This window comes from Amblyomma mixtum, chromosome 2 (assembly GCF_055824585.1).
Source record: "Amblyomma mixtum isolate Tamu chromosome 2, ASM5582458v1, whole genome shotgun sequence".
Lineage (NCBI taxonomy): Eukaryota > Metazoa > Arthropoda > Arachnida > Ixodida > Ixodidae > Amblyomma > Amblyomma mixtum.
In genome coordinates this window covers 164,599,591-164,618,075 of record NC_143013.1, presented here as the reverse complement: position 1 = coordinate 164,618,075, position 18,485 = coordinate 164,599,591, and the positions used below count along the sequence as shown (strand labels likewise).

Below are 18,485 nucleotides of genomic sequence, written 5' to 3'. Positions count from 1 at the left end.
CCGAACTGGCTTGGCCTAGTTCCCCAATAACCCAACCAAAAGCCTTTGGATTTCTCTAAATTAAGAGGCGCGACTGATACATCGCAGAACTGTTTAGTCAAGTTTAGAGCCTCAAGCACACTCTTTTTTGTCAGAACAAAAGAGGGCGACATCATCAGCGTAGGCTAAAACTTGAACTTCACATTGAGCCAGAGAGAAACCGCGGATAGCTGCGCTGTTAATTATACTGAGACAGAGGGGTTCCAGATATAGGGAAAACAATAATGGAGACAGTGGACATCCTTGACGAACAGATGCTTCTAGTGGTATTGGTTTCGTTAGCTCCTGATTAACAATAACCCTTGTAAGGAGTTCTTATAGCACAGCCTTTTGCCTTTGAGCAAGACGTCACCAACATTTGCATACTCCAAGACCGCGAACAAGAATTCGTGCCGAACTTTATCAAACGCCTTCGCCAAGTCAATTTGAATCAGAGCTACTTGGCCTGTCTCATCTGATACTGTCTCTAATACTGAACGTGCAATATGGATATGTGTTTGAATACTGCGGCCTCTAATACCCCAGACCTGATGCGACCCTACCAAGTCCATAATGACGAGCTGCAGACGACTGCTAAGAACCTTGACAAAAATTTTGTAATCAACATTGCAGAGGGAAATTGGACGATATCCCTCAACAGTTTTCTACCAATTAGTATCTTTGCTTTTGTGAATTAATATTGTGTGCCCAGAATAGAAAGTGGGAGGCAGGACACCCACATCATAAGATGCTTGGAAAACTTCCATCAAAACAGGCACTAGGCAAGGCGAAAATGTTTTATAGAATTCGCTAGTAATACCATCTGGCCCAGGAGATTTCTGGCTCTGCAGGGCAGAAATGGCTGATTGAATTTCATCCAAAGTGATAGGTCCCTTCACTATAGCACCCTTCTCATTGTTAAGTCGAGGGAAGTTTCCGAGTAAGGAACTATAATCGAAACCCTGATTTGGATCTTCGCAACTGCCAAACAGCTTCCGATAATAGTCGAAGAAAGCAGCAAGAATACCACGCGCATCGCTGTATGTGCAATCACCATACTGAATTTCCAATATTTCCTTCGCAAGAGCATTCTCTCTTTCATCACTCAGGGCCCGACGAGAAGGTTGCTCATCAAGAAACCCTCGGGACCTAGATCGTATCAAGGCCCCCTTATATCTTTCTGTCGCAAATTGAAGCTCTGCTTTTACTTTATTAATCTCTTCGAGATAGGCACCCGGGCTTACCCTCTCTAGCTCATGTAGCTCCTTTAGGGTGCGCCCAAGCTCACGAAGGTGGTGTCTCTTCAGGAAAGCGATTCTTGCTGAGGCCTCAATTGCCAAGTTTTTGATATCCTGTTTAAACAACTCCCACTTTTAAAAAACGGACAGATCACGGCGTGACCATACGTCCTTCAAACAAGTACACTCTTAGAACTAAAGGAGTGCAGAGGAGTGCCCAGAACACACTTTGAAGGAGTATTAGCTTGTCCCATATTCCACTCCTTTTTCCAGAATAAAATTACTCCCTCTGGACAAAGAGTGATCCAACACCTACTCAAGGAGTACTGTACTACTCCTGCAATAGAGTACAGGCACTCCTCCGAGGGAGTAAAGCTACCACATTGAAACAGCATCCTACTACTATTTCAGGTAGAGTTCCAGGACTCCGTTTGTTAGAGTGACTATACTCCTTCAAGGAGTATCAGCCCAGATCTTATTTTACTCCTTCAAAAGGAGTTTCACGTGTTTTCAGTGTATCCTACTAATTTTCTTATTTCACATATTCTTCAGAGCAAGTTGGTCATATGTTTTGCAGGATCCACCTGCGCTACATCTACAAAAGAGTAATGAGCAAAAGGGATTATAATTTTTGCTCATACAACTACTTTATGGCTACACTACAGTTTGCACATTAGTATGGTGCTCTGTCTGCGTTGGGAACAATGGTTCAAGAAATAATGACACAAATGTACAACACTGATAACTTTTATTTCTCAAGTCATTGCTGTGATTGCTGTGGCTGCCCAAAACACGCTCGGGAGGCACTCGCTAGGATCAAGCCCCATTAGTGTCTCAAGCAGCAGACAAGCCCGCTTTGTTTTTGGGGTGTACTTGACATTAAATGCCAAGAACACTGCCAAAAGCAAAGTAAACCCATCTACCAAATCCACCGCAGTGAGCTGTAAGCGCTCAAAAGAAACTAAGATGCTGGATGATGCCGTAGCTTGCTCGGCTGAGTGAAGGAGCTTTGGCTATGCGTGCATTTCTCCGGGTGCCTGCAAACATAAATGAAAATAATGCAAGTAAGAGTCAATTCCAATGCCCTTTTCATACTATCCTGCATATAACCCCATGAAAAAAAAGAAAGAATACAACTAGAATGTACTGATCGTGTGTGTCATGTCGCCACTAGTGTGTACCTATATTGTTACCAAGTGCAGACACCTTTCATTGCAAACCTTCATTCAGAGCTACAATTTTATGAAGCCCAATACAATTATCACTATGCTAGTCCTTTCAAAAGCTGTGTGCATGTAAAACAAGCACATATTTACCAAATGAAAATTTTAACATGAGCAACCTCTTCTGCAAGTATCATGATCAGCCTGACTACGCCCACTGCAGGGCAAAGGCCTCTCCCATGTTCTCCAATTAACCCTGTCCTTCGCCAGCTATGTCCACCATGTTCCTGCAAACCTCCGCCCATGGAACTTTTTGCTGCTTCCTGCTACGTTTGCCTTCTCTTGGAATCCACTCCGTTACCCTTAAGGACCAGCGATTATCTTGCCTTCGTCTTACATGCCCTGCCCAAGCACCCTTTTTTCTCCTGATTTCGACTAGGATGTCTTCAACCCGCGTTTGTTCCCTCACCCACTCCGCCCGCTTCCGATCTCTTAACGTTACACCTATCATTTTTATTTCCATAGCTCGTTGCGTTATCCTTAACTTAAGCTGAACCCTCTTCGTTAGCCTCCACGTTTCTGCCCCATAGGTGAATACCGGTAGGATACAGCTGTTGTATACTTTTCTCTTGAGGGGTATTGAAAACTGCCATTCATGATCTGAGAGAACCTGCCTATATGCACTCCGCCCCATCCATATTCCTCTAGTTATTACCCTTCATGATCCGGATCAGCGGTCACTGCCTGCTCTAAGTAAATGTATTCCCTTATCACTTCCAGTCATTTCTAAAACCACACCTATTGTGCTTGACGGTTTCTTGTCACGTAATACATTGTGCAGTTTAAAATATAGGGTAACCTTATGTATCAGCAGCGCGAACACCACACAGGAAGAAGGAGAAGAAGGTAAAGAGCGCTGAACTTCCAACTTTTATTTGAGCAAAAAATTGAACCCGCACTTTTATACACATACCAGGTAAAATCCCACCAGGGGGGTAACCAAGGCGTGCTATCGAATTCGGACCAACACGATGTCCAGGGCATCAAAAAGATAACTACTATCGCACTATACAAAGACTTCCATGAAAAGCACGAATGACATGCGGAAAAAAAAACAAGACAATGTAAAGAACAGGGTTGAGTGCGCGCAAATGGAAAAATGGAAAAACAGGGTTGAGGGCGCGAATTTTGCTAAAACCATGAGAAGGCAAGAACACGGTAAAAAAGTAAAAACAGGGTTGAGTGTGCGCAAATGGAAAAACAGGGTTGAGGGCGCGAATTTTGCTAAAACCATGAGAAGGCAAGAACACGGTAAAAAAGTAAAAACAGGGTTGAGTGTGCGCAAATGGAAAAAATGGAAAAACAGGGTTGAGGGCGCGAATATTGCTAAAAGAAGAAAAAAAAACATGAGAAGGCGAGACACGGTAACAACGTAAGCGATGCGAAGGGATGAGCGCCAACAATTAACACGGCTAGAACTAAAATGCAGTGTGCCCCTAAAAGCCAGGTAAAATCAGGTAAAACCAGAGGGAAAGGTGATTTCTTTTTTCAGATAATGAGATGGAAGGGGTGCTTACGCAACCTTCTTTGAGCCCTGAGATGTAGGTAGCTTCAATGATTTCGCGTGTTAGTTGGTTTTTGTTTCTTTAAGACGGTTGCTTTCTTAAAATGAGGAATGCACTTCTTTTGGCTGTCACATACGCTGCAATGGGCGGGCAGGTTCCTCAACGGCGCCCCAGTTAGATCGTTCCTATGTTCCATTAACCTTTCGTTTAAGCATCTTCCTGTTTGGCCTATGTACGCCTTACCGCAAGCTAAAGGTATAGAGTATACAACACCCTCCGCACAAGGCACAAAAGGATCTCGGTGCCCGGTTGTACAGCTACTATTCGTTTTCTTTTTATTAACTTTGTTGCACAGGCTTGACAGGCGCAGAGGGGCTGAAAAGACTACGTCTACGCCTGCTTTTCTGCCAATTTTCTTCAGATTATGCGAGATTTGGTGCAGGTATGGCAGAACGGCGACCTTTTTGTTCCGTTGTCGCGTATCATCCGGGGCTTCACATTCATGCTTCATACTTATCAGGACTTTTTTTGCAACAGACGAAAGGAGAGATTGCGGGTATCCTGATTGCGTCAGCCTCAGCACTTGGCTCGAAAAACTGTCCTGCAACCTGTGTTCACAAGATTTTGTGAGTGCGTTCTTAAAAGTTGACTTCACGATGTTCCTTTTTACAAGTTTTGAATGGGCTGAATCGTAGGGTAGGATGGGCTTATTGGCTCTTGGTTCAAATAACCAGCACACATGGTCCTCTCCGAAAAACAACTTTAACTCTAAAAACCGCATGGCGTTTTGTTCTGTGAATTCATGAGTAACTTCAAGAGGTGATATAGTATTAGAAAAAGTGTGGAGGACTTGAGTTGCTTGTGTTTTAAAGGCTTCAGTGTCGCAATCTAAGAGGACCAGGAAGTCATCGACGTACCGGAAAATTTTTAGAACGCTTGAAGACCCAAGCTTGTCCTTCAAGGATGTTCCTTGAAGGACACTCCACTCTGCCACTGTTGATTTTAGGTAAGCGCATAGCAATTCAATGAAGCCATCCGCAGAAACGCCACACTGCGGCCTTCCAAAATGAGTGTGGCGTTTCTGCGGATGGCTTCATTGAATTGCTATGCGCTTACCTAAAATCAACAGTGGCAGAGTGGAACGGTTCGAGATTCATACAAAAGCAAGGCATATGTATAGGGTCATGCATCGCCCCCATTTTGAGCGACCTTTTCCTCGCTATGCATGACAGATCCTTGAAGGACAAGCTTGAGTCTTCAAGCGTTCTAAAAATTTTCCGGTACGTCGATGACTTCCTGGTCCTCTTAGATTGCGACACTGAAGCCGTTAAAACAGAAGCAACTCAAGTCCTCCACACTTTTTCTAATACTATATCACCTCTTGAAGTTACTCATGAATTCCCAGAACAAAACGCCATGCGGTTTTTAGAGTTAAAGTTGTTTTTCGGAGAGGACCATGTGTGCTGGTTATTTGAACCAAGAGCCAATAAGCCCATCCTACCCTACGATTCAGCCCATTCAAAACTGGTAAAAAGGAACATCGTGAAGTCAACTTTTAAGAACGCACTCACAAAATCTTGTGAACACAGGTTGCAGGACAGTTTTTCGAGCCAAGTGCTGAGGCTGACGCAATCAGGATACCCGCAATCTCTCCTTTCGTCTGTTGCAAAAAAAGTCCTGATAAGTATGAAGCATGAATGTGAAGCCCCGGATGATACGTGACAGCGGAACAAAAAGGTCGCCGTTCTGCCATACCTGCACCAAATCTCGCATAATCTGAAGAAAATTGGCAGAAAAGCAGGCGTAGACGTAGTCTTTTCAGCCCCTCTGCGCCTGTCAAGCCTGTGCAACAAAGTTAATAAAAAGAAAAAGAATAGTAGCTGTACAACCAGGCACCGAGATCCTTTTGTGCCTTGTGCGGAGGGTGTTGTATACTCTATACCTTTAGCTTGCGGTAAGGCGTACATAGGCCAAACAGGAAGATGCTTAAACGAAAGGTTAATGGAACATAGGAACGATCTAACTGGGGCGCCGTTGAGGAACCTGCCCGCCCATTGCAGCGTATGTGACAGCCAAAAGAAGTGCATTCCTCATTAAGAAAGCAACCATCTTAAAGAAACATAAAAACCAACTAACATGCGAAATCATTGAAGCTACCTACATCTCAGGGCTCAAAGAAGGTTGCGTAAGCACCCCTTCCATCTCATTATCTGAAAAAGAAATCACCTTTCCCTCTGGTTTTACCTGATTTTACCTGGCTTTTAGGGGCACACTGCATTTTAGTTCTAGCCGTGTTAATTGTTGGCGCTCATCCCTTCGCATCGCTTACGTTGTTACCGTGTCTCGCCTTCTCATGTTTTTTTTTTTCTTCTTTTAGCAAAATTCGCGCCCTCAACCCTGTTTTTCCATTTTTTCCATTTGCGCACACTCAACCCTGTTTTTTACATTGTCTTGTTTTTTTTTCCGCATGTCATTCGTGCTTTTCATGGAAGTCTTTGTATAGTGTGATAGTAGTTATCATTTTGATGCCCTGGACATCCTGTTGGTCCCAATTCGATAGCACGCCTTGATTACCCCCCTGGTGGGATTTTACCTGGTATGTGTATAAAAGTGCGGGTTCAATTTTTGCTCAAATAAAAGTTGGAAGTTCAGCGCTCTTTACCTTCTTCTACTACTTCTTCCTGTGTTGTGTTCGCGCTGCTGATACATATGGATCGCAACCAACTAGCCCGACAGATGGTGTTATTCAGGGTAACCTTGAATCGGGAAAACACTTAAACCAATTACAGTTTTCTTGCTGAAGAGAAATGGCTGTTGCAATTCCTGTTTCTCAGATACCATTAACTGAATTTCATGCTCTAAAAGAGTGAAGGAAAAATTCAAAATTTTTCATCTCAAAGAGGCAGACAACAAATTTCAGTTTGGTTTGGGTTGGTTTATAGGGGTTTAACATCCCAAAGCGACCCAGGCTATGAGAGACGCCGTAGTGAAGGGCTCTGGAAATTTCGACCACCTGGGGTTCTTTAACGTGCACTGACATCGCACAGTACACGGGCCTCTAGAATTTCTCCTCCAAAGAAATTCCAGCCGCCGCGGCCGGGATCAAACCCGCGTCTTTTGGGTCAGCAGCCGAGCAAATTTCAGTTGCACATTTTTTTTTGTTTTTAATGATGCATAAGGCATTACTATGCACGGATAACCACACAGTATTCGCCTATGACTGCTAAATAATTTGTAATTAAATATCTTCTCTCTCCTGCTTCACTTTTAAAAACTGAGCAGTGGCAATGGCATCAAAGGTCAGTATAAGCCAGGGGAGGCATGAGGAAAACTGCAATATAATTGCGGCTTCGTCATTCATTGTGATTCAGACTCTTGAGGCAGGCTGGCTTTAGCATTGTAACTAATTAAAACGATGAAGTAGCGATATCGTAGCTTTTTTGTGCCTTCCATAACCTATACTGAACATTGATGTCATAGCAATTGCTATGCTATTGAAACAGGGAAGAAAAGAAATCTGGTTGTAATTATTTAGCGATTGGAGACGAATACTATGCAACAATTCTATGTATACGAATGCCCAGCACGTCGCTGCAAAGAACACACATAACCAAAAATTTGGTGTTTATACTCATTTAAGGTAATACTACTTCCCACGCAAGAACACGACAGCCATGTGTAAACTTTTTGCTTTCATAGTAATAAAATCTATCCAACGACAAGTTAGGCGCAGCATGTCTGCTCTTTATAAATATGCAATACTGACAATGTTTGACACTAGCATTTGGCATGAACGAGATAACTGTGATTACTTCGCACATTACGTGCCAGTCCATACTATTATGCACAATTTAGATTTGCAAATGTAATGTGTAATTCTCTGACTGCCACGTTAGTGCACTGCAAACCAATGAAGTTGTCTTGCATTTGCAATGTTCTCACTACTTTTATGCAACACTGATCACTTCAGTATATCTGCATCGTTCTGTAGACGGCCACGGGATAGCTAGAATTAAGGCTATTTTATGTGATGGAAACCATTGACTAGACAACAAAGAAGAAAAGCCTCAACTACTGTCCTGGTGCTGGGACGTCTAATAAGAGCTCAGAAAGACTCGGTTTCAATACGCCAGACCCTCCGCATAACATTACCCTGTGCGAAAATACCCCACCCCACCCTAGCTTAATTTCTGTCCACATGCACCAAGGCTCACTGCACCTGTTATAAATATTGCCCTAAATATTGCAATCAAGCTGCCCGTGTATGCATAGACTATCTGTACATGGAGAAAGAAAGAAGTTGTCAGGAATGTTTCACACCAAAAACAGAAAAAAAGGCAGCCTGTTTCTCAGAAACAGCTAAGAGCATGAAATGGTGTGTCCAAAAAGATTAGGCTGCTTTGTACTTATTTATGACAACGAGAACTGTCAGAGCTGCGCTTTCAAAAATTCAGGAGCTTTGTGCACAAATGTAGCTTCCGTATGCACGTCTTGCAGCACCAATGCTTCCGAATTGAAACGACCGATGAATATGCACAGGAAAAAGCAAATAGAGAGCGCTTGAATTTAAAAGAAAAGCTACCTTGCACAATCAGAAATTTCGCGACAGAACCTTCCTAACAGTGACGTGTACTGGTTGCGGTATACGGAATATGTACCTGGCAAATAAGTGTGCGCTTTGTTAACGAGCGGGATTCTTTGGCGGCAATGCTACAGCTCCAATTCCGAAAACCTAACGCTGCAAAAATTGAGTTTTCAAAATACGTGCGAATGCACGATACACTTTTGCACGTATTTAGAACTTTCAGTTGTGAAACACAGACAACGAATCTTGTGTATGTGTCTTCCTTGGCTGGTAAAAAAATTCTATAAGTCTCCAGTTTGCCTGTGTACTCCACAAATTCTAGGATCCCTGTCCGCTACACGTCAAATTTCACTGAAGCGAAAGTAATACAACCGACAGCTGATGATCTGCTAGGGCAACAGGATTTCAAAAGTTTGAGAAGGGCAGTGGGAGTCCAATCCAGGTGGAGTAGTGAAATTTGACTAGTAACAGACAGGGATCCTCCAATCTGTGGAGGACACCGGCAAATTGGAGACTTACGGAGGAATTTTTTTACCCGCCAAGGAACACGCATACACAAGAGAGAACCACAGAGGACTACGGCTTTTACCAGCCCTTGTCCTGTGCGGTTCTCTCTTGTGCATGCGTCTTTTTTGGCTGGTAAAAAAATTCTTCCATAAGTCTCCAATTTGCCTGTGTCCTCAACAAACCGCAGGATCCCTGTCCACTACTAGTCAAATATTTCAACTCCACCTGGCTTGGACTCCCACCGCCCTTCTCTGTGGAGAAAGGGTGACAGCAGCTGGCAAAGGACAAGGTTAACTGCAGATCAACTGGGGAAGCATTATCCTGCACTGATTTTGACGGCAGGTTCACAAGACAAACAAAATCAACTCGAGGAGCGGGGTGCACATCATGCGACTGAATGTCAATGGCCAGTGAAAATGGCACCAGCACTGTGGAATGCACATGCAGAAAACGAGACGCATTTTTTTGTCAACTTTGAGTAGCAGTCTACTGCAATTTTAAAGAGCAAAGCTCTCAAGTATGGCAACACCGGCACTTTTTGTTTTACTGGGGTGAGGGTCGTCGTGAGGGCTGAAGTCCATATTTCTTTTCTATCCACTGTGTTAGTTGCGAGCTATGTTTACCTAATAGGGGCTGGGCATCTGACATCACCGTTATTTCTTTGCAGCAGTTAAAACAATACAGCATACATTTTATAACATGCTTAACGAATTTTTGGGAGCAGCATGCTTTTACCCTTCTACTATTTGTTGCTACTGAATCAGTTTGGCGTTGACAAAAGATCTGTAATAAGGAGTAATTACTCATTGACATCCACTCGAGCACAGCCAAACGGCTACAAAGGAAAGCTATACAGCTTTCACAGAAACTTCGTAGTTAAAGAAAGATTCGTCCTGGTCCGGTGTTCGAACTCAGAACCACCACTTCACTGGAGCAGTCGCTCTATCAATTTGTCCAACCTGGACGGCAAGCTTATGGTAGGGCGAGAGCGAAGTGATCAATAACTCGAGTGGGAACTGTGTTGGTCCAATGTTTTAGGACCCCTAAAACACTGGACAAACTCAGTTCCCGCTTCATGTTACCTCTAAAACATTGGACAAACTGAGTTCCCGCTTCATGTTACAATACTGAGTGACATTTTGGTCTATACACCAGAAATACCGGTAAAGCATCATGATAGAACACAATGTTTTTTAAAGGGATAAAGGAATATGTTCGCCCTTTCAGAGGGCACATATGCATAAGAGGCAACATGTGTGAAATAGTCACTCCACCTGAAGCAGTGTAAATTCCATTATGTTAACAGCAGCAGTCAAAAGCTTCATGAGCAACTATTTCATACAGATCATGTAATTACATTCATGTAATTCAGGATCAGATTCATGTGATTATACAGGGAGGTACTGCTGCTAAGTGCACGTAGAGCTCTGCATGCATTTCTAAACCCGGCTGTGAGTCTATGTCTACGAAATTTTTCTAAATAGGCAGGTAAGGTATGCATCACTGGAAAACAATACCTACCACAAACAGCTGAGGAGAGATAGCACAGCCAAAAGCTGGAAGCACGAATGGCCCAGTAGATACTGGCAGCTGGCAACTGCAAATAAATATGTCAGAGCAACTGTTGTCAGTGGCCTTAACAATGTCATGAATGACAAGAGAAGAAATTGTCTACTGCTTCATAAATTAGAATAAGGTATTCACATAGGAACACAAAAAGCAATGAGATGGCCCATGACAAAAGAAATGAACAGATTGTATGTGATGCACCGATATACATTTTTTCAGTAGATTTACATGACTGTCACAACCGCATAGAAAGATGAGCAGGCTGGAATACCACTATTTTTATGCATGATGAAAAGAGCGTAACTATTCGAATATAGCATGCACAGGATTTAATTATTAGTACTAGGGTGCTTTGGAGCAGCGCCGAAGGTATTTTTAAATTGAACGTAGCGACCAGTAGACCCGTCTGCTTTGCACAAATGACGAGAGGATGGAAAAGGCATGCATTCATTAGCAAGAAGCACGATATCTCACATCACAGCATGAAACGAAAATTGGTATTGCATTTAACAAATCTGCACAGAAATAAAAACTGCCTAGTGGCAATGCAAGTAAGAGCAAGGGAAAAAAATACCGAAGAAAACTGGTGAGTGTGGTGCAGGGAGGTCTGTGGGTAGGGTCTCGTGCCTGGGAATAGTTCCGAGCGCGGAGAATCGCCGGCAGCACAGCTGGTGGCAGTCAACCAAGAATAAATAAGAGAAAGTGAAAATCAATAACAAACCATCACCGATATAGCGAACGACTTGAAAGCGGGCCGCACAAACGAGGGATATAGCAAGAAGCTTGAAATCCTAAATAAGTGCGCAGTTGCATCCCAAACAGTTCTCAAAATCTGAAGGCGAGGAAGCATCGACACCTACACCTCAGGGCAGACGCAAGAACGATCTAACTTTGACATAATACTGTGTCAAATTCTGTTCCATGGGGAAGCACAGATAAAAATTTACAAATGACTAGGCAAGGGATATGCCCCAGCCTTTTACACGCGATCATTGTCCCCGAAAACATTGTATGACAAATATTAAGGCGTAAGCACTAATCCGACGAGTACACACACTGAGCACTGTCTGTTGGCAGCTGGCCTAGCGCGAGTGCTCTGTCGCGCGGCACTGCCGCTCATCGTCATCTTCTAAGTAGCACAAATCAATCCGACGGTCACCAGCCGCGAGGCAACTCGACCGTTGTCAGTTCCCTTGTCTGTCCGCAGCTGGCCTAGCAAGAGCGCTCTCTAACGTGGCACTGCACGCTCATCATCCTCTCCTACGTAGCACAAATCTATGCTATTGGAGTAGTAAACATTGTCTGTTGTTTTTCGCAGCGCTAGCAAGCGACCGCATAACTCTGTTGTGATAACTGGTGGCCGCGGCCGACAGCGCGCCTGAATACGTAGTGCGCGGGCCGCGGGCGAACGGAAACGCATTATAGCTGAGGCAACCGCACGCAGACTGCCTGCACTGCCATCCCTATATAGGCGCACACTAATAACGCGTGCGAATAGAGATCAGAAGTAAAGAAACGTACACGGGACTCACCGTTCAGACGGCTCATCAAGGCTTAGCAAAACCGCACATTCTTCTTCGTTGCCGCTCCAGATGACAAGAAGTCGTAGCGCTACCTTTCTTCACGGCTTTACCCGTTCAAAATCACCAGTGTTGACAGGGCGTAATTCTCGTCGTTGGTTTCCAAAACACACTTGTGTTCTTCATACACGTCCACCGCACGAGCACTCAAACAATGCTACGAAAACCCAAATAACACAAAACGTGACGACGGCTGCAGTTTTGCTTCGTTGAAAAAACCTACAAATGCGCTTTTTTTATTACTAATATTTGAATTGTGTTCGCAACAAAAACAAATTATATTTTTTCATTTTATTTCTTTATTAAATGCGAATACCAAAGCGCTTTTAGATACTTTTGCTGACATGTCGTTTGTAGAAGCTGCGATCCTGTGATCCCATCCCCGGGTATCCTAGCAGACGACGGCGCAGACGACGCTGTTGACGGAATGCAATTTCGATTGACGGCAGCGAAAATCCCTTAAATGCGACAAAAAACGCAAAGAAACGCACCGTATCGCAAACTGGTCCATATCAAGGATATGTTCGACGCGAGCGGTAGGACAAAGAGCTGCTGCGATGCATTACTCAACGCGACACTGGCATGCTCGACGGAGATCTACATGAAACAGAGCTTAAATGTGACCCGTACAAGCGGATTACTGTGATATCAACTGCGTTACGGAACTACGACGATACTTGCTTCACACTTTAGCTTATATGCAACAGCGGCCCGCACTCGCCGCATCCTGTTCGAGTGTACTTTCACTAGCAAGAGCCCACATGCATGGAAGCCGACAGAAGCAACTGTCTTTTCGAGTTCAGATTGTTCCGAGAAATACGAGCAGCTTACTTTAGCACGTACTCGAATTCAAGTTCTCAGCCTGTGTGTCACGTACAGTGACGATGGCGTCGAGGACGAGCTTAAGAATCGCCTTAACGTGGCCGCAACGCAGCCGGTATCCCAAGCATTCGTGCGCTAATTGTTGTTCACCTGTACTGCGAACGTGCGCTCAGTCGCAGGCCAGCCGCTAGCTGCTCGATTTACCAGCCTTGCGAGTACAATTCGCAAGTTTCTGAGGCAATCTGTGAGCGAGCCGAGCTTTCAGCAATGACGCTGCTCGCGAGCGCGCCGCGCGACGAGCTTCGGCCTGCTCCCTGGCTGCCGTATTCGTAGCTAAGCCTAGGAGGTTTCACTTCGATGCCAGAGCTGAGAGCGCTTCGAAACTGGCTAGCGCTGAGGTGCTACTCTTTGCATTGTAAGTACGTTTTATTGTGAACTATGTCTCGTAGTGAAATAAAGATATGCTCGGGTCGACCCGAACGGTGATGATGGCGTCGAGGACGAGCTTAAGAATCGCCGCAACGCAGCCGATATTCCATGCATACATGTGTGCTAAATTTGTTCACCTGTGCTGCAAACGTGGGCATAAAGGCTCGCTCAATCGCAGGCCAGTCGCTGCTCGATTTTCCAGCCTTGCGTGCGCGATTCGCAAGCTACGGAGCGAATCATTGAGCGAGCCGAGCTTTCGGCAACGACGCCGCCCGCGGTCGCGCCGGGCGACGAACTGTGCGCTGCTCGCTGGCTGCCCTTGTCGTCGCTAAACCTAGCCGATTTCACATAGATGCTGTAGCTGAATGCGCTTCGAAACTGGCCAGCACTTAGGTGCTACCCTCGGCACCGTTTTACTCTGAACCCGGCGTCATAGGGAAATAAATATATGCTCGGTTTCCGCGACCCCTTCAGGAGCGGAGCTATAGCAGAGGCCAGGCGAACTCCAGAGCAGCAGCAAAGCGGCTATGGGAGGAAATTTGTATGGCTGTTATCGCTTCTACCAACAACTCGACATTGGCTAATGATACTCTATCCCAGAGCTTTGGTCGTGAACAAACAATAGTGCATTTTTCTGACGCCGGCATCCAGGCTGGCAGGCCGGCCCCGAGAAGCTAGCGCGCCCTTACGAATGTATGGCCGTAAGGGCGGAGGAGTAAAACAAGCACTGAACTCCCTTGAAGTACGCAGGAGTGGAAATGCCATTTTACTCTTTTGTCAAGAGGAGTGAACAGGACCTTTCACTCTTTCTCGTTTGTAGAGAGAGTAGATTGAGACCTGCAGGAGTAGCGAGGCTCTTTTACTCTTAATGGAGGAGTAGCAGTTCTTAGAGTGTAGGTAGAGCACGCTGAAAGATTTCGTCTGAGAGCAGACAGTTATTCATCTTCCACAACTCCCATCGAGGGTGAAGTACATGCCGAGTGCACCTCCCTATCTGAAGAGACACCATACAGTGGTCACTGAAGAAGATGGGCCGCACCCAGTAACCAAACACACTTGCTAACGCGTCTACAGAAACGTAAATTCTGTCAACGCGAGCATTAGAGGAAAACTTAAAATGAGTGAAATGCATACTGTCGCCTTTTTCCTGTCCCACATCCACAAGACTATATTCAGAAACCAAGTCGGTAAGTAATGCAGCACTAGGGTCGCATCTCTTACATACCACTGATCGGTCCTCATCCCTACAAACGCAATTAAAATCTCTCAACAATATAATTTTGCGGTCCGTGCACAAATGTTCAACTAATGACAGAAAGAAAAGCCTTCTATCGCGCTGCTTTGTGGGGGCGTAAACACAAATAATCCGCCACTGTACACCTGAAATTGTGAGATCACAGCATATAAGTCGCCCCTCGTGATCTATGCAATAAGACATGGCTGTCATCTCTAGCGTGTTCGCCAGGGATAGCGTACAACCTCCGGATAAGCCTCTCGCGTGGCTAACAATAATGTTGTATTCCGACAAAAAAGGCTCGAGAGCAGCTGCTGTCTCTTCATCAGAGGACAACTTTGTTTCCTGGATAGCGGCTACACACACACTCCATTTCTTTAAGAGATGCCGTACCTGCTGTTGCCTCCTACGATTACGCATACTCCTAACGTTAAGGGTAGCGACTTGATATGCTGCGACGATCGCCATTTTTGATGCCAGTCTTAACAAACGCCATCCCCTGGAATGGGATGGCCCGCCTCCAAATTGGCGGCCTCTCGGGCAGACATCACCCTCCTCTTTAACGCCACCCTTCCCGTGGCCTCTACACATTGTGCCTTGTGGTCAGCGCCATCAATACACACCTCGTCAGCATCTGCTGGACGTTTCAAAGGTGCGGTGCTGTCCATGTCTTCCTCTGAGACAGCCAAGGCCTCGGCCCACGAACCCGAGGTGAGCACATCACTCGCTGCCACACTGACAGCCAACAGAGAACCGGACACGTCAGAGATCGACGCCACACACGGCTCACAGTTACCCTCCAACGACGAAGCAGAATCAGCAGCAGAGGAGGATCGGCGAGCATTCAATGGCTGTATCGCATCGACTGACTCCGCATGAGGCATATCCGGACGTTGACCTGTGGCGACGAGGTGTTCCTGTGCAGCAAGCACAGCAGTCTCTGTAGCACTCACGGGGTGCCCGGGTCCGGCGGTTTTCGTTCTGGAGGCGCGGATGCTAGATGGCCAGTCGCTTTAGATTCCGTGTTGATTTGAGGTGTCGAAGTCTTCTGTTCCCCATCTATTCGATGCTCACGACTTAGTTCTCCGGTCGCGTCGACAACCTCAGACACATCCATGATATGTTCTGATGCCACGTCATCGTCCCATGACCACTGGCCTTGACGCAGCCTGTCAGCGTAACTCAAGACACAGTTCTCCGCAGTATGGCCAAAGCGTCGGCACTGGGTGCATCGAGGCGTGCGACACTGGCGCCGTACATGTCCAACCCGGCTGCATCGGAGGCACAGTGGCGGTCTCCCCGGGATAAGGACTAATGCCTGCACTCCATAAACATTAAGTGTGTGCGGGATTGTGCTTGCTGACACTCCATCCTTGAGTGTGAGGGAGATTTCACGGTTCGCCGTTTCCATATGCTCCATCCCTGGGCACCGCCACTGTTCACGTTCCACAGACTGAATCGTGCCATAAGGCTCTAATGCTTCCACAATCCTCCGGTGTTCCATACAGCGGGGAAGCCAAAGGAGCTTAACCTTGACGTTCTTAGTATCCGGGTCAAACACCATGCACCGCAGTCCTTTGACAGGAAACTCCGCTTTGTTAACAAGCTTCTGTTTGGAAGAACTACTCTCGCAGGTAACCATCCACACGTGGCTCATTTGGTATTGACCAAAGCACAAAATTTCCCGGAGATCCAATATCTGTGCGAGTGCGTCACGGAAGTCAGGTGCTCGGTACGGGCGACCCTTAAGGTCAGCATGCAGGAAAACGGTATTAAGGACAACATTACCGGTAGGAAAGCGGGGAAGTACAACTTTGTACGAGTCCATAGTGTCCTGAGTCGTCGGTAGACCTCGGCCAACGGCCGATGCGTTGTTTCCAGCAAGAAACATGTTGAAGCACAGCCGCACAGAACGGCTTCTTCCTCTTCTTCCTCCCATCGTCGCAGGATATATGTGGCATCCTGCATGCACTCGATTTAATATTATCCTGAAACGTCAGGTCTAGCTGAAACCGAAACTAACCGCAGTATCGTACCCCTGGCTCGCCTTTGGTGTAGCCCCAACCGATCACCCACCACTTCCTGCACTTTTTTAGCGCTATGTTACTGATGGCCTCGGAGTGAGACGCGCACCCTCGATCACTTGCCCATGCGCAGCTTTTTTCGCGATTGGATGCCCGATTCGTGCGAGCTGGCCGTGACTAGCGTACCATGCAGCCTCCGTTATCAGCAGATGCTGCACGCAATCGCAAGAAGTCCTGAGACGCCTTAAGATATATTTCGGAGGCTCTGTGCTCGTTTGATAAGAAAACAGCAGAATGTAGTGAACGAAAGGATGAATTCAGTGCTAAAATGGACACCATTACAATAAATAAAAATGCGTTATTGCAGCACAGCTAATAAAACTTCACCGTGCGATTACCCCACTTTCTAAGCGCAATAAGACGCGCCGCCCGAGTGGAGCGCAGCGAGGGTGCAGCCAAGATGCAGGTGTGAAAACTCCCGAAACACAAACGCGGCACCGCCGCGGTGGCTCAGTGGTGACGGCGCTCGGTTGCTGACCCGAAAGACGCGGGTTCGATACCGGCCGCGGCGGCTGAATTTCGATGAAGGCGAAATTCTAGAGGCCCGTGTGCTGTGCGATGTCAGTGCACGTTAAAGAACCGCAGGTAGTCGAAATTTCCGGAGCCTTTCACTACGGCGTCCCTCATAGCCTGAGTTGCTTCGGGACGTTAAACCCCAATAAAAAAAAAACGCGGCGCCGGCGTCACCGAGATCTAGCTGTGCGAGCCGGTTCAGCACAGCCGTTAGCATATCAACAAAGAAATAATGGCTGAACATGTTCAGAAATTCGCACAAATAATCCGGAATATCTTTTCGGTAATAATCTTTTAGCGAGTGGGGTAACTGCGCTGTTAGTGTTTTTTTTTTTCAAAGTAACAGGGCAACCTTGGCGCCATCGTAACGACAATCTTAAAGGAGAAAATGTGATGAGATTTCGAAGTTGCCACTACTCTCATTATTACAAAGGACACCCCAAATTTTGGATGTAGCCGCACCCCAGAAAAAACAATTAGAGTGCAATAGTGGAATTTAGTGAATAGATTAAGCTGGATTGGTGAAGATTACTGGGTAAATTATGTTGGTTTACAGAGATTGTTGGTAAATTAAGGTCGAGGAGTGGGCGAGTTAGTGTTCTACTGTGTTCTAATATTGTATCCTGAAGAAAGGTTCCCGAACAAGGTCACGACCGTCTCGATCAGTCAGAAATTTTGTTATGGAGAAACTGGATGTTTTTTTACAAACCTACAAGCTAAATACTATCGTTTTAAAAGAGAAAAAGAAAACGATCAGCTACAGTGTTTCTTTTTTTGGTTTTTATTCAAGATGTTGGTCCTTAGGCATAATGAGCGAGGGAGAGAAAGTTAGAAGGCGAGTTAACGAGTCTCGTTTAAAAATTACAAAAGTTCTCGAAAAAGCGAATATCATGTGTCAACTTGCGGTATTCGCGTGCAACGTCCCATTGCAGGCCTATCTTCCTTCGGAATCGTCGCCTGACGGAGGCTGTAGGGAGGTCAGCTCACACTAACAGTTTTCGTCACAATGGTCGGGCGCGGCACCACAAAGGGAATACTTCTTAGTCACTTCTAAACGTTTGTCACGCCACCGATGACGCACAGGAAGAGACATAGCCGCTCCTGTCCGATTCCGGCGCACATTACGTCCTCCTTCCGAGTGAGACTAAAGGGGAGAGGGTACGAACACGGAGCAATTA

The 18,485-nt window shown here is 45.8% G+C and overlaps 1 long non-coding RNA gene and 1 pseudogene across 1 annotated transcript; both read right to left on the bottom strand.

Moving 5' to 3' along the window:
- Positions 1 to 1,987: 1,987 nt before the first annotated feature.
- Positions 1,988 to 12,214, bottom strand: LOC149361468 (uncharacterized). The gene is made up of 4 exons (XR_016288419.1): positions 12,178 to 12,214; positions 11,220 to 11,313; positions 10,598 to 10,673; positions 1,988 to 2,293 (listed from the first exon to the last, which is right to left on the bottom strand). It is a non-coding gene; the product is annotated as an uncharacterized LOC149361468 (long non-coding RNA).
- Positions 12,215 to 15,192: 2,978 nt separating this feature from the next.
- Positions 15,193 to 16,601, bottom strand: LOC149361467 (uncharacterized; annotated as a pseudogene).
- Between the last annotated feature and the right edge of the window lie 1,884 nt (positions 16,602 to 18,485).